Here is a 23746-nt window from a genome sequence, read left to right on the forward strand (position 1 = left end):
ATAAAGCAAATATTGGACTGGTTATGGTTAGACCCCCCTGCACAGATCAATTAGGTGCAAGCCAGCTGGGAACTCCATCTTTGACTCTTTTCAATCCTGAGTGGAGGGTTTTATTCTGAGGACTCATGGCCACCTGGATGACCCCTGGATGAGTGCCGCTCATCTCATCGTGGACAGACAGTTCCTTCACTTGCTCCTCCAGGGCTTGAACACCTAAAAACTACTATATTTCTTTCTTAAATTTAAGCAAAGTCTTCACTCTCCGGAAATAAAAACACTATTAACTATTAACTAACAAGTAAAGCATGGCTACCAGTGTGTTAAGAAGGCAAATGTAAAACGCTCCTATTATTATACAAAAGAGAAGATCAGGCTACACTAACCCTGCTGGATATGCCACAAATACAGCTTTAATTTCTACAGTAATAACATTCTAGAGAAGTTATTACTATTATTATTACTTTTATTATTAATAGTAATAATAATAATAATAAAGTAGCCGGGCAGCTGGACTGTCCTCCTGGCCGCCTGCTGTGATGTTGTTTCTGCTGTGGAGCCCCTCACATTGTTCCCACACTCTATAATAGACCTGCTGGGCTTTTCTGTCTCCATTCATTCCTCCGGGCCTCCACCAGCGCGCAGCAGGAGGAGGAGCGTTAACGGCGCCGGTCAGCAGGGCGGACATGGCGGCGCAAAGCCCAGCATTTACTGCTGGACGGGAGCCGTTTCTCAGCATTTATATTACATATTGTTTTGATAATTATATTTGAAGCCGTATTAACGGAGGAGTCACGTTTGTTTGTGTTTGTCTGTGCGCGGAGATGCTGCCGGTGTTCGGTGCGCAAAGATGTGACTTTCTGTGGGTGAGGCTGCAAAGTTTCCAGTGAGAACTCCAAAACCAGGGCGGCTGTTTCAGAGGAATGAAGGTATGAGAATATCAATTTATTTCAAGTCCAATAAGTTATAAAAATGTTTTCTCATTTGAATGTCAATTGGAAACGTTTTTTTTTTTTTCGCGTCCGCCTCTGTGAACTCTCCGGTTGGTTCATTGGATGAACGCACCGACAAAACACTACCATACAAGGCGCCATCAACTTATAGTTGACCTTGACTACATGATTGTATTATTAGACACAGCATATCTGAGCCTTTTAGTGAGCTATAACGGTGTCACACTGCAGCTCACCACAGTTCTTTCAAATTAAAGTGATTATCAAAGTTAACTTGTTGATCAGAATAATAAACCCATCATATGCCTGATACAGTTTTCCTACACTCTCCTCTGGTTTTTATAATTAGGAGAGACGATATTCTGTCACATAAATGTGTGTTTGTGTGAGGAGGTCAATGGTTGAATTGTTGGTCATCTCTCAAACTGCTGTCTTCACAGTTTCAGCGCCTCCGCCCAGATGAAAGCCTCCATTAATGTCATTCTAGTGTCCCGCTGCTCTGCTCTGCTCTCCGGGCTGTTTGAGGTACAACATGTTCACTTTTCTTTCTATATACAACTTTGTTTAACTCCTCTCTGTGCTCAGTTCACACGCGTCTATAAATATTTGATGATTTTTTTAAAGAAAGTTTTAACAACTCGTGAAAGGAAAATATTGGAAAAACTTAGAATCTGTAAAGTCTTAATAAATACTTTTATTATCTCGTCAAACAAATGAGTTTCTGTTACCCAATACAATAATAGTGCAACAATCCATAATTTTAACAGAGCAGAATAAATTACTTTACACATTCCTATTTTCAAATGACACATATCTAATTAAGGATTTTAATTAATTTACGCTGTTTTCCATAAAGATTTTCTTTTTAAATATTACAATTTCAAGTTGAGTTCAAGTGAGTGATGCTACAAAGCGCTAATTAATGGAAACTCTTTGATAGGAATTTTAATTTATAGAATAATAGCACTTTTGTATTAATTCAATCATTCAGCCAATAAACAAATCAATCATTACATTTAATCTGTCATGCTTTTTATACTCTAAATAAATCATACAAATAAAACACTAAAATAATAAAAAAATAATAAAATAATTCCTTTTTATTTCCAACTAACAGCACTTGAATGCCGACAAATCATTACAGTAAGCAGATTTAGAGGCATGAACTCACTAGGAGCACATAAAATAAAATTTTAAAAAACCACAGACTTTGTTTCTGACATGTTGCAGTAGCAGGTTTCAAACACTTGTGTGCAGCATTGCTGCAGGTTTAAACTGTCATACAGTGTCCCAGCTCCTCTCTTGTCTCAAATTTAACACAATCTCTCTTGTTCTTTGGGATTCAGTAACAGTCCAGTAGAACTCAAAGTCTGAGCTTTGCTTTATACAAAGTTTGATGAATTTTAGCAGAAAGTTAAAAAGAAAAAAATCATCAGACACATAAATACTACTCATCACAATGGAGTTAAATAAGCAATTTCTCCTATTGTACAGACACTTGTACTTTATTTTTCTAGTCTGAATCACAGTCTAGACCAGATTTTGAGCAGTTTTTTTCAACTAGGTATGTCCAGTCGTGTTCCACTGGATCAGGGTGTTTATGGGTGTGTCTAAATGTGCAAATCAAACACACCCAGTCTCTGCTGACTGTAGACCAGGCTGCTCTTTGATAACTACGCACCCACAGACCCAGAGTGTACTCTAACCAAAATATACTGAATCCATGATGAGACGCACAATGTTTCATCTCATTTACGTCACACTCAGTCTCTTCCTCTCTCTTTCTGTCTCTGTCTCTCGCTCAGTCTGCTCTGTATCACATCTTAGATCAGAGTTTCTCAGATCTGACTGTATTTTGAATTGGACTGGATTTCATCAATGCAGCCACTTGCTCTTTTAGGTCTGAATTCTTGGTAACAATAACCGTAATCTCTATATGCCAAAGTCTAATATGAACCTTCAGTTCTAACCCGAGCCCTAATCTGAACCACTGAAAGCTTTTTTCACTATGAAGAGCAGCCACATCTATCAAGAATAGTTGGCTGCCAAGTGCGGTTCCTCACAAATAGCTAAACCTGGACACACATGCACACACACACACACACGTCCCCTGAGGTATCTCCAACATGTCACTTCCCAGTGTGTAAACTATTCAGTGTCATCAGGGGCCGAGGAATGCAGCAGAGCCCAACCCAGGAGGTTATTTCTGTCTCTCTGTTAAGCATCCAAAGCCATCCAGCCCCACCCATCCAGTGACCCATGAAGTGTGCATGTGTGTGTGTGTGTGTGTGTGGGGAAGGTTGAGATTTAAGTTTATACTGAAATCTAACTGGACCTGTCAGCATTTGATGCACCAAAACAGCATTGGTACTCATGAAAACAGGTGGTGCAGGGGTAGAGATATTTGCCCACCAGTGAGACCCGATGGGCAAAATCAATTCCCAGTTGCGTTCCAGTTGTGTTCTCTCTAGTCAGGTTGTGTGTGTTCACTGAACTACACATTTCCCACAAAAATATGTAAGGTCTGTGAAGGTCATTCTTGTCTTGGCACCTTCAATTTTTCTGGACCACTTAGTTTACTTAAAGTAATTTGAAATTATAAATGTTGCTGTAGTGCCTCCTGCAAGTTAAATGTTATAAAAGTTTGCAGGTTTATGTGCAAGCGGTGTTAAAAAACTGTGTTGCAGCTTTGTGCCAGTTTATATGAAATATGCCACACCTAGAAAAATTCAGCAAAATGATTCAGGAAAGGATTTTTGTTTTTTGGGTTCGTTTGTTTGCTTGTTTTAGGTGGGTGTGGGTGGGCGTGCAGCACTATCGGATCCACATCCAAAGCTAATGACTTTGTCTTTCTAGACAAGATTTTTGTTAAGTAGCTTATTGAAATACCAGGCAAACTAACAAACAACAACTATGCATAAAGCACAAAGCATAAGAGCAAAATGAAGACTAATACTAAAACTAATAATGTGAAAAAGAAACAGAAAATAAGAAAAAGCATTTAATATAAGTGTAAAACCTGTAGGTACAGTGATGCCATGTTTGTTTGCAGACAGAATTTTAATTTGAAAGACAAGCAAATGACCAGTGAATGAAGTTTACTGTTCAGAGTTTGTTCAGATCTGCACTTATCGCTGCAGCATCAAGCAGCACCACCCAGATAATGCTGTAATGGAAAGAGTCTCACTGCCTGGGGACGGCTTCAGTGTTTGTGTGTGTGTGTGTGTGCGCTGCCGAGGAACACCCAGTAAAATTAGAGACACCATCACTAATTTACTATGCAGTGTTGTGACAGATTATATCTTGTTTCTGTTACTCTTCATGCAGATGTTTCTGCTGCAGGATGGACCAAATTACCAACACTGAAGCAGGTACTGTGTGTGTCTGTGTGTGCATGTATCAACCTCATATATGTGACGGTATGTATGTGTGTTTTTAGGATGAGAAAACACAATTTGCACTTTAATTACCACGGTGTCCTCCCAGTGGACAGATGTGGTGACGAGGGTGCGAACAGTAAACGGTGGAGTCCCTTCACATGGCTGGTTCTGATTCTACCTGTCCATGGTCTGGGGGAAATGGAGCTCCAGTACATATTCAGCACTGGTTGGAGGCTTGTGATACGTGACTTTGCTACCAATTCCTTATGAGGCAAACTTTATAAAATTATAGGTTTTATCATTTGAAACTATGGTGACCTTTTTTTGCTTAATTAATCATTAAATAATGCTTTTGTTGATCAGTAATGAGCCTCGTTTGTTTGCCAGGTTGAAAAAAATCTCTGTACCTGATGTTTATTGTCCTTGTGTATAATTGTTCTGTTTTTAATTGATGGCTTATTATAGATTGAGGCACTTTAATAATTGCTTCAAAGCTGCAGACATATTTGTTAATTTGTTTATCAGGATCCCCATTAGTTGCTGTTGGGGTTGGCAATTATTCTACCATTAAAAAAAACACAACATCAACACATTACATACAAGAAACAGTCAGACAACACAACCCTCATACCTGTGTGAGTAAGTCCTTAATTAAAGGGCAGGTTCACAGTTTCTCAAGTCTGTTCTAAAACAATAGTCAAGTGCCCCGTTGAATATTGACACATGTTTCTCTTGCTGTAATGATTCCTCCTGGTCACAGTGACCATCAGATGATTTCCTCCAAATGCACTTTCAGTGTAAGTGATGGGGCCAAAATCTACAAGCCTCCTTCTGAGCAAAAAATATATTTAAAAGTTTATTTGAAGACAATTTGGATGGCTTCAAATAAACTTTTATGGCTTCAGCCGTCCAAATTAGTCGATATCAAGTCAATATCTTTCAGAGTTACAGTCTTTTTAGTGTCAAATTCTCTCTTTTTGTTAGGATCCTTCCATTGCAGCTGAATAGGAAAACACAACAGGAGACACAAAGAGGAAATTCTGTACTAAAAAGACTTATTTGATTAACCCAGATGGCTGAAGCTTCATAATACCTTCAGATAAACTTTTTAATAGATTTATTCTTACAACAAGGTTTTGGATTTTGTCCCCCATCATCCTACATTGTAAGTGCATTTTGAGATGATCTTTTAATAGTCAGTATGAACAGGAGGAATGACTACAGCAAGCAAAACCTGTTTCAATGTTCATTTGGGCTCCTGACTGTTGTTATAAGACTGATTTGAAGCATTGTGAACCACTCACTTTATATGTCTTCAGGCCTGCAGTTATAAGTGTTACTAAATTTTAACAAATCACTGATAAAAGTTCCTCGACTACAATAAGCCAACAGTAAAAACTTATTTTTTAACAAATAGTCAAAGAAATGTAAATAACTGAATAACTAATGCTACTACTTATATTATCAGAAGTTATTATACAAGTAATTTGAATAAAGTTGTCCCAGGAACAGAGGGACAGTGCTTGGCCAAAACATAAATGAAAAATAAACCTGCAGTGAATATAAAGTCTTTGGATTTTGATCTGCTTAAATTGCTCAAATGTTGTCTCCTAATACGGATTACTTGTGGCTTTAGTCCAACTAGAAATTTAAATTGCTTTTACTTGTGAATATGAGTCTGAATATATAAATTATGTTAAGTAGAGAGACTTGCTGCTTGTCTCTGTTGGACCCTGAAACAACTTATAACCTTTGAGGTTGTATTGATGTTTGAGTATTGATATTAAACTGAAGGACTCTCCCTCCCTTTTTTCCCCCAGGAATGATCAAGCAGCCGTGTTTCAGGCAAGAGAAGAACTGCAAAATCACAACCTGGCACCAACTTGGACTGACTGTATGCTACAGTGTTTAGCAGAAGTTTTGTTCATGCATCAAGGACACAGCTTTTTAAATCATAAACTGGATAATACCTAAGTACTTACATAAATGTATTATGAAAAATCCAAGAGGTACAACAAACATTAAAGGTTTTTCTTATTTTTGTACAACTTGGGTCTTTTTGTCATTGTTAATGGTATTGATAATTTATCAATAGCTTACCATAACATTGTACTTTTAACCAACCTCACAGTCATTGTAGAAACTGAGGACATGCTGGAAAACAGCTTTAAACGAGACTAAGAGTCTACAGCCATGGTGGAAGCTCTGTGAACTACCACGGCTTGAGGCTGAAGCCAATGCAGAAGTACTTGATACTTAAATGCCACAGACTGCCGCTAGATACTAGCCCCCCAAAAAATCTCTGTCTCCAATTGTCTCATTCAAAAAGTGTCAACTTCTCTCTAGAAAAACAGTAATTCTTTCAACGAGTAATTATGGTCTCAACTGCTAAATTCAGGCCCTCTAATGATGTGCTGATGGTCATTTTGGAAATAATTGCTCTGTTAATAAGATTTGAAGACTAATAGTAGCATTGATGTCATGTGGCTCACCTGCTGCTCTCCCCGGCTCCAGGACTCACACTGAGTCAGACTATTGTCTCAGTATTTCAGTAAGTTTACTATAACTTGATTACAATGCCTGCCCTCTTAGCACAATTTAGCTAAAGCAGCTAATATGAGCCCAAGTGTGCACTGCTCTGTGTTTCCAGTAAGCTGGCATTCACTTCTGTAGCAGGGCTTGTTGGCAGAGCCTGAACGGCAACACCCCACAGTCCTTATTTGGAAGGTTGTGGCTCCAAATGGAAAAGATGGCACCGACCAGAAGCTGCAACTCTGGGCTTTAAACCTGCTCCAGTGCAAACCAACCTCACTACGTCCATCTTAATAGTCTACTATGGGCTGTTCTCACTGCTACACAGTGTTTTGACCTGGATGCTAATATCGTCATGCTAACATACTCACAATGACAATGGGAGCATGCTCATGTTTAGCATTGTTTATCATTATCACCATCATAGTTTAGCATTCTTGACATCACACACTAAACACATACACATAATCAGCACTAAACACAGTGCACAGCTGAGGCTGATGGGAATGTCATTAGTTTTGCAGGCATTCATGAACTAAAGTATTTGACACATTAAAATTTTGATGTGACGGCACAAGATGAGAACATATTACTATTCATTCTGAGCTCACCAAAATTAATAGCAGGCCTTTAAAGCCATCTGGTAGTTGTTGACATATTCCAGACAAAGTGGCGGACCGACTCACAGCTCAACATCGCCATCCATAGAGCGACTAGCATGGCTAAAAAGAATCCAGTGGGGCCAAGCAAAAACAACCCTTAACCCTCTTTAGGTCTCGTTTTGAGCTCATCAGGTTCCCCAACAGGACATGAAACATGATCTCAAAGAGAAAAAAACTTTCTGTTCCTGCGTTCTCAGTCCCTCTCCTCGTCCCCTTATGCTGTACTCACGTCCCTCTTGCAAAAGAGATTTTGATCTCAATGAGATTTAAATAAACATTGTATATGCAATTGAACGTAATCAACCAATTTAGATAATTTCTCATGCACATTTCCCATGTAATTACATTAATTCGATTCATCATAAATAGCCCTGAAGAGCTGGAACGAACCTGTTTCACCGGGTCCCCGCTGTGACTCACTTAAGTTTGTTAATTCAAAGGATATTTTTCTGAAGCACCAAGGAGAATTTGCCAAAACTTGTTTTCCAATGATGGATGGGCCTCTCGAAGAACGCCTCTTCATAAAATCTGTCACAAATCCCACAAGGTGATGTTGATAATATCACAGCATAAAAATATTCTTTTTGCTGGACTAAAAGATAAATGTTGGCAGTGCAATCTATTTAAGTATTGAAAGTCAGATGAAGGATCTTCCTGCTCTCAGATCAGTTAATTGAGATAAAGAAGGCAGTTAAGAGGGAAAGAGGGAAAGCAATAAGGACATATGAATAGATGGAAGCAACAAAGGAGAAACAAAAGACTATTTCAACACTAAGCCCTCTAGATTTTAAACACCACAATAGCGTTTCCAGGTTATTGTTCGTGGAAAGCCAGTTACTCTGCCAAGTGACAGCCCATTCAACCTCCGTTCATTCACCTCTCGCTCACTCTGGTCACCTACACTGTGTTTTAAAACAGCCGAATACACAATATTGTTGTGCTCATTTACATATTTTTTCTGTTTCTGTCATCAGACAACGGAACAAGTATGAAATTGCGGCTCATAAACACTACATGTTAACCAGCAGTCATTCAGCTGCTGCGCTTCACTACAGTGAAAATAATGTTAACATCCTACATCCATGCACTTAATCTTTGCACAGTTTTTGCCTTATCTTTGCACTGTCTTGTCCTGTCCTTGCACTGTTTGTGTTTTGTTCTTGTCTTGGCACCTAATATTGCCTTTTTGCATGTTGCCTGCTTTGTTTGCACTGCTTAAATGTAGCACTGTTGGCCCCCAGAGCTCTTAACTTAAATGCCACACAGCTCTCATTGAGCCGCTTACGTCATCATTTTTGTAAAAGCTCAGTTTTCCCTGTATACACTGAAACAACAAGCTGAGTTTTATGAATTACTCGTCTCTGGAGACTTTTGGCGGGGCAAAAAAACAATCTTTCAGTGTGGACGGAGAGCCGAAAGGTTGAGCGGCGGACAGACATTGCTTTCTTTAAAAGGAAGGGCAGGAGGAAAAGAAGAAAAAAGAAGGGAAAGAAGAAATAAAATTAATAATAAAGATGTCCCATTATCTTTTTATTCTTATGTTGAATGGTAAATGGTTTCTATACTCAAGAACTAAATAGTTCTAGATTAAATAGTTACTTTCTACCTCATTTGCCTGGTGAAAGATATAATTTTAGGCACATTTGAGTTTGTGACAGACGTTCTCACAACACAGCCCTCCACAGGGGGACTGCTTGAGCATCTTTGCCAATCAGAGTGGCCCCCAAAAGTTGCAGCGTACAGTAAATCATCACGCTGAAACCACTGAGATTCGCTCAGTGAACAACAACAAACAGTCGGTTTCTTCCATCAGTGTGCTCTGGTTTGCTTGCGGTCCCGCTCCTCACAAAATGACGATTCATGCTCAAAACAAATTATTCATCCGTCTGAAGGTTGGAAAAGTAGAGGAGCGCCGTCGCCGAGTTATAAGCCTCCAGGTCTGAGCTGTGAGTGGGCATCGGGAGAAGAAAACCTGTGTGATCCTTCTGAGTCACTTTGTGTTAAACCCACAAGATTCTCAGGGCTTTAACGGTGTGTGCGTGTTTGTGTGTGTGTGTGTGTGTATGTGTGTGTGTGTGTGTGTTTGTGTGTGTGTGCGTGTGCTGGATCCATCCTCGATGACTCAGCTCTCAACTACTCTGCACTTTGTAGGGATTAACTGAGGCATGTGGCAGACAAACATTGCTTCTAATGAGTACAGAATCTACATTTATCACCCTGAGACCTGATGAAGCATCACACACTTTTTCTCTCTTTTACTCTGCAGGGTAGAAATCACAAATTTCTTAAATTAGAGGTCATTTATTTAATGATTCGAAATTAACTCAGGTTAACTCGGATGCTTTTGAGAGTTAAGACATTTAAATAATTACCTGATGGAGATGTATTTTGGATTTCTTGTTTTTCAGGTTAGCGACGTAGCTCTACCGACGTGTACGTTAGTCTGTTGGCTGAATTATCTCAATAATTATTGATTAACTATGACTGTATTTGGTACATTTGGTCCTCAGAGGATGAATCCTGATGACATTAATGAGCCTGTGACTTCTAACAGGTCAAACTCTCACAGCACTTTATTTCATAACAGGAAACTAATGGCCAAATTCCCATCTGGGCTTCAGTTTAATTTGATATTAATTGAGTATAGTTTAACATACCGTAGCATGCAGATTACATTCAATGACAACGTTTTTGAATGTTCAATGCCAATCATGTTCCTCAAATATGTGTGCAAGGCTAGTATCCCTCCATATACCCCATAGGAATTACATCCATATCGGCCAATTCTGCACCTCATGATTTACATCAAATGGTGACATTCAGTGCCATTGCAGGAAGTAGTGCATCCTTTATGTTGCAATAAGAATGTGAAGGTCAGGATGGATATCCGTAACCTTAAACAAGTAGTGTTTGTTGCCTAGCCTTCCACACATTATAGTTGCTGTACACAGATATTGTAGAAAGTGAGAATTCTTTAAAACACTGGAACTGGACGTTAAGACAGTTGTTGTTACTGGAAATATTCTGGGGTTTTGCAGATTTGTCCAATATTGATGTTCTGACTCTTCCCCCCATGTTTCCTACTACTACTAACTATCAGAAAAGAAAGAAATAATCAAATTGCACTCTCCTACGATGAGTCACCTATCAGGTGGTGTGTCCCCTCTTGTCTGCTCCGATCTGCAAATGAATGAGTATCTGGTAATAAAATCACTGCCTGGTACAAAATAACGATCCAGACTCTTCTCGTTTCTGGTTCCACGATAGTAGAATGAGCTGCCCGGCTCCCTACGGTCTGCTGACTCCATTGGTGCATTCAAGAAACGCCTGGAAACTCGGCTCTATCTGTTAACACCTCAACACTTTAACCTTTTAAACACTTTGTTGATTGTTGCACTACTTTGTTTATGGTATTTCTTATTTCTTATTTCTTACTTTAAAGTCCTCCCTCCACTTAAAAATGTGTTTTGCTTCTTGTTCCCACAGTTGAATGTTGGAGCTTCACTGTGCTGAATGGTGTATGTGCAGAGTTTGACACTAGAAGGCTGTTTTCACATTTAATCTGTTGAAAGTGGAAAGTTTCTCTTTGCTCACTGAAAATCCAGTTTTAAGGGGCGGGGCCTACGAGCATGATTTGTGACATCACAACTAGTCTGGAAGCCGATCCTGGTCCACTATTTAACTTACATAAATGTGATGTGAAAACTTGAAGCCTCCAGCGCACAAACACTAAGAATTTGACTTTTCAGTGAAGTAGGAGACATCTTGTGTCCAATAATTCAAATTCTGATATGAAAAAAATTTGCATATTCATAGATTCTCAAATTTTTAATGAGGGAAAGGGAGAAGCTGCCATTTTAATTTAATTGTTTTTTGTGGAAAAACTTTATCAGACAAATTATTATTCAAAGCAGAGTACTTTATATACATCTTTAAACATGTCTGGAGGGGATCTTTAATAATTAAAAATAAAAAAAATAATAATTCAATAAAAAAATTTCAAAAAAAAACTTTCCAGCACTCCTTCTTATTGCACTTGTGTCTGGTCAGCTACTTGAGAGTTTGTACCACAGTTCTTTTTGATTCACTGTCCTCTAACGCTTGATTGTCTCGCTCCGCTTATAAGTCGCTTTGAAGAAGCGTCTGCCAAATGACATTTAAATGTAAATGTAACATTCACTGTAGGTTGACTGAACACAAACTCTGCTTTCTACATAAAATCTGGATGTCTATCACAGCCTTCACAGTTCTTCCTTTGTGCTTCACTAAAGAATTGGATTTCTACATAAATCATGTGCTGCAGAAATGTGCGATATGATTGTCATTTCTGTGGGATGTTGGGCCGAACACAAAGCACAAGCATCAGTGGCTAAATAAATGCAAGTCATCTGCAAAACTACCTGCAAAAAAATACGAACTGTTTGGTCTGATCTTACAAGGAGCAAATGACTCCCTGGGTCTTTAACTCCTGAGCTCATGATGCAGCATGAAATACCATCTAAGAGGATGAGCCAGGCTGTGTGACAGGGCTGGAGCTGAAGAGATGAAGAGGATTGAAGCTGAAGACTGTTCTTCCTCTGATTAGACGCAAGGCTGGGCAGGACTGTGACATAAGCAGGAGACAGGACAGAATGGAGACAGAGGTGAGGAATAAATAGTGGTGGAGGATCTACAGATGGGGAGCCATCACATGAGCATGCTCCCTGTTTGTTGCAAGACTTACATCATCATCATCATCATCAGTCACATAGGTCAAATCATCACATCTAGTGATAATCACCACAGACGCAAATGAGAATTGTGTCACTTTTATCCAAAAAAAAACAGTAAACATGGCTTTCTTCTTTTTTGATTTGTTATTTTCATGTAGACCCCAGTCGGCACGCCACTCACTGTGGCAACAAACGATTTTCCGAGCTCCATTCTTTGATGTTTCTGGACATCAACAAATGTCAAACAAATGTGGGGAAATCAGCTGCTGATGCAATAAATTGAAATTACAAACACAATAAAACATATTCTCGCAACAGCTCACATGATATCCTATGAAAAGGATTATTACATAACTACACATCTCAATTAATTCACTTCAATTTGCAGCAAAGCCTGCAAGTTTAGCTTGGTTGTTCAGTTTTTGGTCAAGGTTCGGTTAATGTTGTGTTATTATATTAGGTGCAGTTATTGTATTGTTTTCTTATTAGTTGTGCTTTGTTAATGTACCTGGTTCAATCCACACCATCATAATTTGAGTCATATACTGTATATCTTGCAATCAGAAGACCTTTCTTTAAGTGTGAATTCGCAGTGAGATCAGGTTCCTGTGAATGAACCAGGATCTAAACTCTTCTCAAAACTTGGATCATCTGTGAGGCCGCCCATCATCATGCCTGCTTCCAAGCATCACAGTGTTTTTCTCCCCAGAGCAAACTGTTTTAAACTTTATTTATAATGAAATACCATTAATAACACCCAAATCCAGCAGCAGAGATCTTTACAAAAGCACATTCAGTTGTTTTAAAAACTTTCCATCAACATGTGCCAATGAACAAATATTAAAAAACACAAATTTGGAAAATCAAAACAAACTTTTCAATTTTGTGTTATTGATTTTTTTTACACAATACAAACAAAGTTTTGATTAATACAAGCGTTACTGGATGCAGATTTGACTTATTGTCAACAAATCCCTTGAAAAGATCAAAACCAACAAAGAATTGATCCTGTTTTGTTAACATTAACAAAAAAAACTACAGTTGTTTTAGGAAGCTGTTGAGCCTTTTCCTAAAAATGAAACTATATTATTTGTGAGCAGTTTTTAAAGATTTACATCTTCTGCAGGAACCAATGGCCTCGGGGCTGAGAGGTACAGACCGGTTCAGGTCAGGTCAGAAAGTGTTAAGAGATGGACTAACACATTGTTGGTCTTGGTGTAGTTGAAAAGGAGAAAAATATAGAAGAATGCAAGCCTTACTCTTTACATTAATTTTCTGATCACTCAGTAATAAACTGCAATAAGCAGAGGCTTGTTGGCTGTGGTTGTGTCTGACTGGTATCCAGTGTCCAGCCTCTCTAAGCCCAGTAACAAGGCCCTGCTGGGCCACAGCTAAAGCCTCCAGCACCACAAACAATGGAGCAGGGCTTTACAGGGGGACGGCGCAAACTGCTGACTGTCCACTAGTGCTAATACACCCCTATTCTGTCCTGTCTCGTTGCTGTCGCCTCTCCCTCACACAAACACACTCATACACATACCCAAAAGTCTCACCCATCTCTCACTCTGTGGTGGTTTGTGGAAGAAAAAGAAAGTTCAGTGGTCCATATGTTGATATTTACACACACTGATGAGACAGTCCCTCTCTTCTTCTGTCTTTCTGTCTCTCTCGATCGATCGATCCATCCACCCCTCCTCCCTCTGCTCTCCATCCGTCTCTCTCTCTCAATACATGCATCCATCCATCCATCCCTCTCTCCCAACCCCGGGACCCCTCCACCCTCTCTCTCTCTCTGTCTTTCTCTCTATTTGTGATCCACACTGACAGTGTAGCTCCAGCGTGGGTCCAAACAGTCAAAGCAACTCCCGGATCCTGTCCGACACCCACCTGCCTCCCCCAGCTCTGACGCCCAGCTCTCCCAGCCCCAAGGCCCGCGTGTGGGCTGCTCCATCGGTGTGTTTCCTCCACCGGCTTCCTCCTGCAGACCATGTGTGAGTGTCTACGTGGAATATTCAGAGTCACCTGGACGCCTTCCTCCAATGCAGGTCAGGATGAATAACTTCGAATAACTATGTTTGGCTACCAGTCTGGATCAACAGCTTCCTAAAAGGAACTCAAAATTTATGTAGCACAATGTTTTGTTTATACAAAAAAATTGGAAGATCCTGCTACTCCATCACATAATGGTATTATGTGATAAAAATATGAATTGGACTTTCCATTTTCTCCTGATTGTCATGTGGAAAGATGATCTACAATGCTTGAGTTTTGGGTGCTTTGATTAGGAATAGAGTTAGATTTTGGTAAAACTTTGGTTAAAGTTAGGCAGTTTTTTTTTTCAACTTGTTTCTACTCATGGCTCACATTTGTGGTGAGAAAATGTATTTTTGCTTTTTAGATATGCTCACTGATCTGAACAGTTTTGATGGACCACGTTTTTTTTAATGCAGAGTAGCGTTTACATTCAGGCTCTTTAGCTGTTGCTGATGCCTGGAAAGACCTGCACTGAGGCAGCAGATGGAGACTCAGAGACATGAAGAGAGTCAGATGATGAGTCATATGAGGTGTGGCTCAATGCTGCCACCAAATAAATACGTGTGGATCATTCGCAGACTGAATACACATTAGTTCAAGAAGTACTTTTTCTACTTTTTCTACTCCCCTTCGTGTACGTACCCTGGAGGAGTTATGACAGTTGTTTCGTGGTTATCAAAATATTGTTAGGCCACTTAAATTCTCACATTATTTTAGGTTGATTGCAAGTTTTATATTCTACATACCCCCCTAAATATACCACATATTAATACTTCAGAGCCATCCTGTGTGTTCATTTGTTGGACTTGTTGTACTTACTGATGTTTTTTGGTTGGTTTGGAGTGGACCAGGTGGTCATTTGGTCTTTTTTGTTGTCCTAGTGACTGCTGATACTGACATTTATGCTTGGTCACATCTGACTCTATTGTGACTCCTTGTGATGATACCGAATATGATGTCATGTGTGATACTGTGATCACAAAACAATTGATGAGGTTGCTAATAGCGATGCAACTTTGCAAATTAGCCAGAATCAAACTCACACTGCACCTCTTATTTGCTTACTCTTGCACTAAAACGTTGTTGTACAAACTGGGACACAAGTAAGAGACACACATCTATGTTGATTCTCTCTCAGGTCAACATGCCAAAAGCTGCATTTCTATTGGCCAGGTGTCTAAATTCACTGTTCAACACTACACATAAACTGGATATTATGATGTTCCCACATTTCCAAAATTATTCTCTCTTTTTCCTTGAATTTACCACTTGTTGTTCATTAGCAGCAAATCGTTTCTCCCTCAATTCAGTTTGAGTAGTGAGTTGTTAATGAATATTGTGAACCCTGAAAAGTAAATGATTTTGAGCTTTTGTAGCAAGTGGCATCACAAAATTGGAAAAAAAAAAACCTTGTGAAACTGATGTCCAAGCTAAAGCTGTTCATGGATTAATAGCAGTGAGAGACACATACATTTATACACAATTTCTTAAATAGTCACAACAGAGTTAGTACAGAATTTAAGATAAGTGACTTCATGTGTATATGTCCACTGGACACAGAGCAACATGAGCATCCTGTTAAAGTCGTGTTTCTGCCCATCTGATGAATGTAATATATTCACTGTTCTTTTAGCTCTGGTGTCTCTTGAGAAAATGATCTGGCTCCTTAAATGTTGGACTTTAGTTGCTAATTACAGGTATTTCTCTCTATGGAAAAAATGTTCATACTTTGTTCTTAATTCACTTCCATCCAACTACATTTTAGCTCATTTTAGCAAACAAGGCAAATCCACAGAATCTTAAGTAGTGCAGATGACATTTGTCTTTGTTAAAGTTCCACTAGTTTAATACTTTATGCAAACTGTACAATAAACCCCAGCTATCTAAAAGGGAACCTATAGTAAGACATATCCTCACATTCCTCTCTTTTAATAGCCTGAGGTCAGTTCGGCACACTGAAAGGTCGACCAGTCACAGGTCAAGGCGAAGCCGGGGCAGGAAGAGAGCATTGTGTCACTGACAACAGTTTTCAGTTACTGTTTAGTTTATCTGCCCAAACTGTTGTGTGTGTGTGTGTGTGTGTGTGTGTGTGTGTGTGTGTACATGCACTTGCATGAAGGAAATGTGTACAGTGTACTATTTAAGGACACATACTCAACATATTCCCACAAAGACACACAAACTAGCACATCTCAGGTTACTCTGATGCATCTAGGAGGCAATAATACACTCTGAGGTGTCTTGATATAATAAATAAATAACTTAGTTTTTTTCACCTTTGCCTTGTCTGTTATATTTTCTATCAAGACACCAAGACGTCCATTTTCTGTTTGGAGTCAGTTTCCTCGGTTTGGCGGTGTAATGGTGCTGTCAAGTTGAATCGTGTTTGTCTTGTTTACCCACTGATTTGGTATTCATGACTTTGTAAGTGATAATTTACGAGTTAAGGATTTTTTGCATTGTGATGTTGTGTCAGAGCCCATGAAAGTTACTTTTTAAATTACTTATGTTGTTGAACCTTTTTTGATCTCGGTATCTCTGAAATGCAAAAAATCACAAAATCACTAAACTTTTTTTTTTTTTGAAAGGGAACAAGACAATGTCCATTATTATTGTTATTCACATCTTGTCCTTCATATGTTAAAATGTCAACCTCACAAGCTCACAATCTGAAGGCAGAATAACATACTTAGTGGTCTGAATTACTAGAGAAGTGGTTGACTTGTTGAGTTAAACTGTTAAACCAGAACTACATTTCTGTGGCCGTCGGTGGGCATAAATCAAAGTTAATAGACTACTGGTAGCTATCCTCCGTCTCTGAGACCAGGCATGTTCTTTACAACAGATCCTCATAATTAAATGACCACATAGGTTGAGGGAAAGATCCTGGTTTGGGTTAAGATGATCACTTGAAATGTGGTGTGGGTTAAAGTTACTACTTACTTGAAGTTAGGCAACCTTCGTCATCATGGCAACAGTAAACACCACAACAATCATAGTTACGGTTTTTAAAAAACTGTCCCAACTCGTGGTCGGAAACGTGACACTCACAGTTGTAAATGGGAAGCAAACAGCTGCTCTCCTGCAGTTAAGTCCACTTTTTTGCCATCCATCTATCATCCACCCACCCTGCTTTATATTGACGTCATCTGAACTGCGTCACTTCGGTCGTAATTACTACGGCCGCTAGATGGCGTCTGTCGTTCAAACGTAACTGTAGGTCGCTTTTGCCAGCTGAATTTTCAACTATACTTTCATTTTTCTTTTGAGGATGGGCTGGTTTTTCACTGTAACACACACACACACACACACACACACACACACAGAGCCTGCTCTACTTTCCTGGCCCATTTAAGCGCTGACGAGGGCATAGCTAGCTGGCGTCCGGTGGAATGTCGCGCCCGATGCCAACCGGACTGTCCATCCTCCCTCACCCTCCTCACCCAACAACAACCCCGCCCCTCCTCAGTCCCCCTTTTGCTCTCCTCTGTCAGTCTATGTGCAGGTCCCTGCACAGTATAATACAATATCATCAGCCTTAAAAATACTTTTTTTAAGTTTCATATGGGAGCATATAAGTATAATAACAGTGATATGCATCCAGATGCTTTCTCCTCACTCTCACCCTCCGTCCCTCCCCTCTCCAGCCCAGCCCTTGTTTCAGGGTACCAGGCCTCACTTGTATCTAAATCCTGGCTTTGTGCAACAATGACCATGTTAGCTGACACAGTGCTGGCTGCGTGATCTGTGCTGACAGCAACCCTCACCCCTGCCCCCACCCCCACCCCCACCCCCACCCACACCACCTCTGCCCATCTCTCTGGCAAGAGACATGTCAATCTGTAGGGTTGTGGGTTGGGTACAGTTGCGCTGGATGGCAGGGGTGGTGTGGTTCATAAAGCTCTGGGGCTTGGATAGAGGCTTAATGGCCCTGTGCACCCAAACACGTGTTTTCATTCATTTTGGCTCTATAACGTCATACTAACTAGTTATTTTCTAGTATAACCTGACACTTAGACTCCTGCTCAGGTTAAAGACTAACAAAGTTGTCCAGCCCTAACAGGTGCAACAAAACAAACAGGAGAAGGGGAGATGTCAATCAAGTACAGTTTGGACACATCCTCACAGTCCAGAGAAGTAGTTTACTCAGTTTACACACCTGTGCAAGTGAGACTGTCCTCCCAAGAAAAACCGTTTATGTTTGACTGACAGATGCTATGCAGTCAGACGTATATATTTTCTAATTTTGAGGAGGAGCGGTGGTTAGAGGCATTAACCCAACGGTGGACTTTTCCACAGGAGACCGCAGTTTGTTTCCTGTTTTCAACTGCAACATAACTACAATTGTTCCCTAACCTTAACCCTATGGTTGTTATTGTAGCCATGATGACAACTTTAAGGAAGTAGAAACTTTAACCCACACTTTAACAGTGATTTGTAACGGTTTTGGAAAGCACAGACAAATGATGTGGTCCTGCTGATTAATGCTGACAGAGACACAAGATTAGAAAAAGCTCCTGTGTGTCATTCTGTGCACTTGGTCAGACAACATATTTATCATTTAATTTGGAGGACTTGTTGGTGCAGGTGTAAAGTGGGTGTGCAGGGGCTGCAATAGGTCGTCTTCACTGTGAATAATTAATAAGCTTATTGAGTCGAGACCTCATCAAATCATTTTTAGTTACCGCAATCAGTAACTCGGCTCCATCCAACTTCAACCTGAGGTGAAATCAGTCAGAATAATTGGGAGCACCTGTATGAGTGTGCAGAACCTTGATTACATTTTAATTTACTGATTATTTGGTTGATTTTATGTTGAATTGTTTGTGTTGAATTGGCTGTTTGTACCATCAACATCTTCTTTGGAGAGACTCCTGGGGGGTTTCCCTCTCTCCTGTCTCAGCACAAACACAGCTGATGAAAAGGGATACATGCAGTACATGAAAAAAATGAAAGAAAGAAAAACTCTGATGGTTTTCATAAATATCAAGACATTTTTCTTGCTGTTAGTAATCATTTATGGGTAGAATTTACAAGCAAACAGTCTTGACAGAGTTGTGTCTAAAGCCGTTTGGGTTTTACTTTACATTGTCAGTTAAACTCCTTTTATCCAGCTGAATTTATTCCCCTGAAGTGAATGTTTTCAACATCATTTCACCTCACTGAACATGAAATTGTGTCAGTCTTGCTTTGTTCACGTTCGTGCCACCTTTAGTGTCTTCTCTGGGTGTCAAGTGCTGAATATGAGACTGGATACAGTACAGTATGTACAGGTTTGGTCTCTTCAACCGGAGGATCGTGATGTTGGCCACCATCCACCCTGCTGTAGTGTCCTTCAGCAAGATATTGAATGCAGCTAACTGGGTGACCTCATTGTAGAGGAAAAGAGAATTTAGCCACAGGAATCAACAAAGTATCATATTACTACAGGTAATATTTTGGGGTTGTGGTTTGTAGTTGGCAGTTTGCAGTACTTTGGCTCGCTGCCCGGCATGCCTAAACGTTCTCATATTAACCTCAACTCTGCAGCCAGATGGTTTACTACAAATCATCTGTAAATACGGGAAAGGAAACAAACAAAGATATGCACAAATGTAAAGACGGATACACACTGACATATAGAAATGCAGACAGGAACACAAATGTACACACAGAGACATGCTGACACACACACACACAGCATTCATCACATAACAGCAGCTGTGTCCCTGAAAGGAAGCGTCACACTTTCTCTAAAACGAGATCCAAGGCCTGCTGCTCCTATTTTCAGCCATTTAGGATAAAAATAGCAACATCATCACTTATTGGAAAGTTCATCCGGACATTTAAAGACCATTGGGATTTGATTGTTGCCTGTTTTCTGTTTTATTTTGGCTTCCAGGTTTGAAGACAGATAACTCAGCTGGGACATAGCAATCTAAAACACCAACAGCCATTAATACTGACAACTTACTGGAAAGAAATCCCATGTACCTAATGTAATACAACCTGCATCAGCGGGGTTTTTATCCAAAGGATTCCTCATCACCATGGACTGAATGCATCACACTTTTGGAAACTGTCCCGTTGAGTAACTTACGGGATCAAAACGTGAAGGCGGGTCAATCACTCCAGCAATTCCTGCTAGCTCAGGAGCATACAGACTGTAGATGAGGAGGAGCATTATCCAAAGTAGAAAGACTAACCTTTAAGCTTTTATTTTATAGCCTGCAGTCTTTTCAGAAATTATATATCATTAACTCAATATTGCTGATGTAGCTAGATATACCTGTTGAATGATTTCACTTTAAATTATTACATTTTACAGGAAAGGGAGTCCCTATAGTTAAACAGTATTTTTATAATCACATTTTCAGACAATTGTGCTGATCTCTGAGGTAAAATGAAAAAAAAGATTTGGCCTCGAATAATTTAAAATAAATATACCATAGTTTTAAAGGTGTTGAAGTCTTGTTTTATCAGCTTTGAGGAAGTGAAAGTCATCCAATATCACAGCTCTATTTTGGTATCTGTCAGCTCTTTTGTGGTATATTTAACATTGATTATGATTCATAAAACCACAGGTTTACTGGTTTCTGTGTGTAGACATGCTGCAGGCATCTGACAGACAGACAGAGAGACAGTCAGTAGTCTCACTACTCAGACAGACAGTCTACTATGTCACAAACTTTGTTATCTTCTTCTCCTCCCTCCTTTATCGTAGTCGTACAGCCCCGCCTCTTGCTGCCCTAATATGGGGGCATCTCTCTGCCCTGCGGCCAATCAGGCAGCTGGATGCATCCCTCCTAGAGATGCCATGGGCCTGGGCCAGGCCTGAGGTTTCAGTGAGGGGAGCAACAGGCTGGCTGGTGACAAGGGGCAAAAGCTATAGACAGAGAGGGGGTAAAAGATTAAAAATACCAACAATAACAAGTGACGGAGAGCAGCTGAGGACAGACAGGAAGTAAATGATAGAGACATAGTCATAGGAAGATCAGAAAAGAGAGAAAGGCTGAGATTGAAGCTCTGCGGCTGCAGGTGGAGGTCTGTCACCTCTGAACTTCTGAAGGGAGGCACGCTGAGGCTGAGAATTAAGGTAGGCTGGTTGGATGAAGTTTATTAAAGTCTGTCCTGGTGACACAGTGCAGTCTGTTGATACCTGAAGGCTCTCTGGTGTTGCTCTTGGAAAATGTGCTGCAAGAGGTTTATGGCTGGTTTGTGCAGAGAAGAAAGCAGGTGTCAGTTACAGCTGAAGGTACGAACAGCTCACTTTCTGGAGTAGCAGAGGTATTAGTGCATTTTCAGCAATTCCTTGTTATCATTATTTTGTGCCTATATAATGAAGTTTTAATCAGGCAGAGAACTTGGCTGTCTGAAATATTGCTTTAACATTTGGCAGCCTAGTAGCTGCTGTGAGCTGTGCAGAATAGTTTATGCAGCAGCCTGCAGACTCCACATTGCTGACTTTGGAGAGCATAACAATAGCACGCTGTTTAAATGCAAAGACAGTTTTAGTAAGACAGCTGCCGCTTGTGTTTATTCCAACATGCCATTTGCTGGTCAGAAACACTTAAGTATTCACTAAGGCTTACGGTAACTATTTGCAGCGTGGCATGTCACTATGACTCCAAGTTTATAAGAGTGTTTTGTAATGGGTCAAATAACACTTGAAAATTATGCATAACAGTTATTCAAACCTTTAGGAGTGCCAGGCGGGTGGGGCCTCCAACACTGGACAACACCATGAGTACCATCAAGTTTATAGAAAAGCACCTAGAAACAGAGTGTTATATTATGTCTTAGTCAATAATAACTTCATTTATGTTTGAAAATCATTCTCAATCTCATTGTAAAACACTTTAATGGAGTTTTCTGCATACAATAACAAAATATGTAGAGGACTAGGTTACCCATGTGATTCATTTGCCATAAAACAATACCTTTTTGTAAAAGCAGTAATTGACGTAGCTCTGGTTGTAATGATACGGCTTCATGCTGCAGAGCTGTCAGAGCCGCTGGTGGCAGTACGGTCATTTCAAATAGCCCCTGTCGTAATGTTACACAGCAACAACAGCTGCAGTGTGATGGTCACAGGATCTGTTTGCCCCCCAGTTCCAGCTCCACCGGAGAGCTCGCCCACCAGCCTGGTATGTCGGCCCAATGTGGGTACAGAGGCTACCGGATCCACAACTCACCCGCTCGGTGACGGAGGATAACAAGCACATTCGTGGCGCTGGGTTACATAATGCACTGCATCATTTCTGAGCAACAGATATTTGTGCTTATATATATCTGACTGTCTAATTTGATAGTGATACTTAGCTTAATTTCTGAAAAGTAGATTCTGTTTTGCAGGAACTTTTGCTCATGGGCATTGCTGGTTGGTTGTTTTTCTTGGCTTTGGCAGCATAATAGATTCCCATTTGTCTCTTTCAAACAGATTTATCAACCAGTTTGGGTGGTGGTGGTTCCAAAACAACATATTTGGACCTTTTTACTGACATAGACAAGCTTCTTATCTTTTTGAGAAAATACTGAGCCTAAATGCAATCAGTTTCCATCTTTTGCAATATCATTCATTGTTGCTTCTGTGAGCTTACATAAGGGAACCTTGGGTCAAAGGTCAAGCATTCCCTTCAGTTGTTATATGAACTTACCAGTTATGTGACTTAAATATATGTATGTACAGCAGCAGATTTCATTGTTTTCCTTTTTGCAAACATTTGGAGACTTTTATATCCTTCTTTTGAGCATGTTGTAATATTTTTGTCCTTATGGTATGTAAAACAATGTTGATGTCTCTGCATCATAGTAATAGTAGCTGCCAAACCCCTGTTCACTCCAGCTGGGCTTGTTTAAATGGATGCCGGTAACTGGACTCTCCTCTAATTCTGTCTGTACAGACTGTCACAGGGATCGCAGCTCTGAGTCTGGTGCTACAAATAACATTTTAGGTGTCAAACTCTTGTAGCATTTTGCTAATGTGGACCCTCTAAGAAATTGTAATCGCTGTTATTTTGAGGTGACATGTTGCTCTGGAAGATGTGAAGAAAATAAATAGCAGCTTAAAGTAATTTGTGTGTGTATCCATGAGCTGAGAGTAAATGACAACAAAAATGAAATGATGGATGATGATAGCAGTTTCCTGGCGACAGACTTTGGGTGGTGGTGGTTACGCTTGTGGGTGGGGTTAATTTTAGACCAGGAAGAAGGGTCAAGAGTTGATTGGGCGACTTGGGAGGGAGACCTCATGAGGAAACACCGTTTGACGTACGTACGAGGGTGAACTTCCCTCGGCGTACACAGAGAGCCGAGAGGATTTTACAGGAAGGAAGACTCATGTAAACAAATGACTGGGAGTACATGTCATTTAATATTTGAGATTCTATCTAAACATACCTTTTCCCTGAACTGGAAGAAACAACTGACAGTCTATGGAAATTTTTTATCCTCAAATGACCAGAGCTGTGTGTGTGTCTCTCACCATGGGAGAGACA

The 23746-nt window shown here is 40.0% G+C and overlaps 1 protein-coding gene and 1 long non-coding RNA gene across 9 annotated transcripts in view; both read left to right on the forward strand.

The window, feature by feature from the left end:
• Positions 1-608: 608 nt before the first annotated feature.
• LOC137186456 (uncharacterized) lies at positions 609-6363 on the forward strand. Its single transcript, XR_010929016.1, has 4 exons — positions 609-926; positions 1391-1475; positions 4278-4321; positions 6151-6363. It is a non-coding gene; the product is annotated as an uncharacterized lncRNA (long non-coding RNA).
• A 14720-nt stretch (positions 6364-21083) lies between these two features.
• prx (periaxin) overlaps positions 21084-23746 on the forward strand; it is a 38243-nt gene continuing 35580 nt past the window's right edge. For all 8 annotated transcript variants that reach the window (XM_067595400.1, XM_067595405.1, XM_067595403.1 and 5 more), the window contains exon 1: positions 21084-21345. The gene's annotated coding sequence lies outside the window, so the exon portion shown is untranslated. The remainder of the gene's footprint in view (positions 21346-23746) is intronic.

This window comes from Thunnus thynnus, chromosome 7, assembly GCF_963924715.1.
Source record: "Thunnus thynnus chromosome 7, fThuThy2.1, whole genome shotgun sequence".
Taxonomy (NCBI): domain Eukaryota; kingdom Metazoa; phylum Chordata; class Actinopteri; order Scombriformes; family Scombridae; genus Thunnus; species Thunnus thynnus.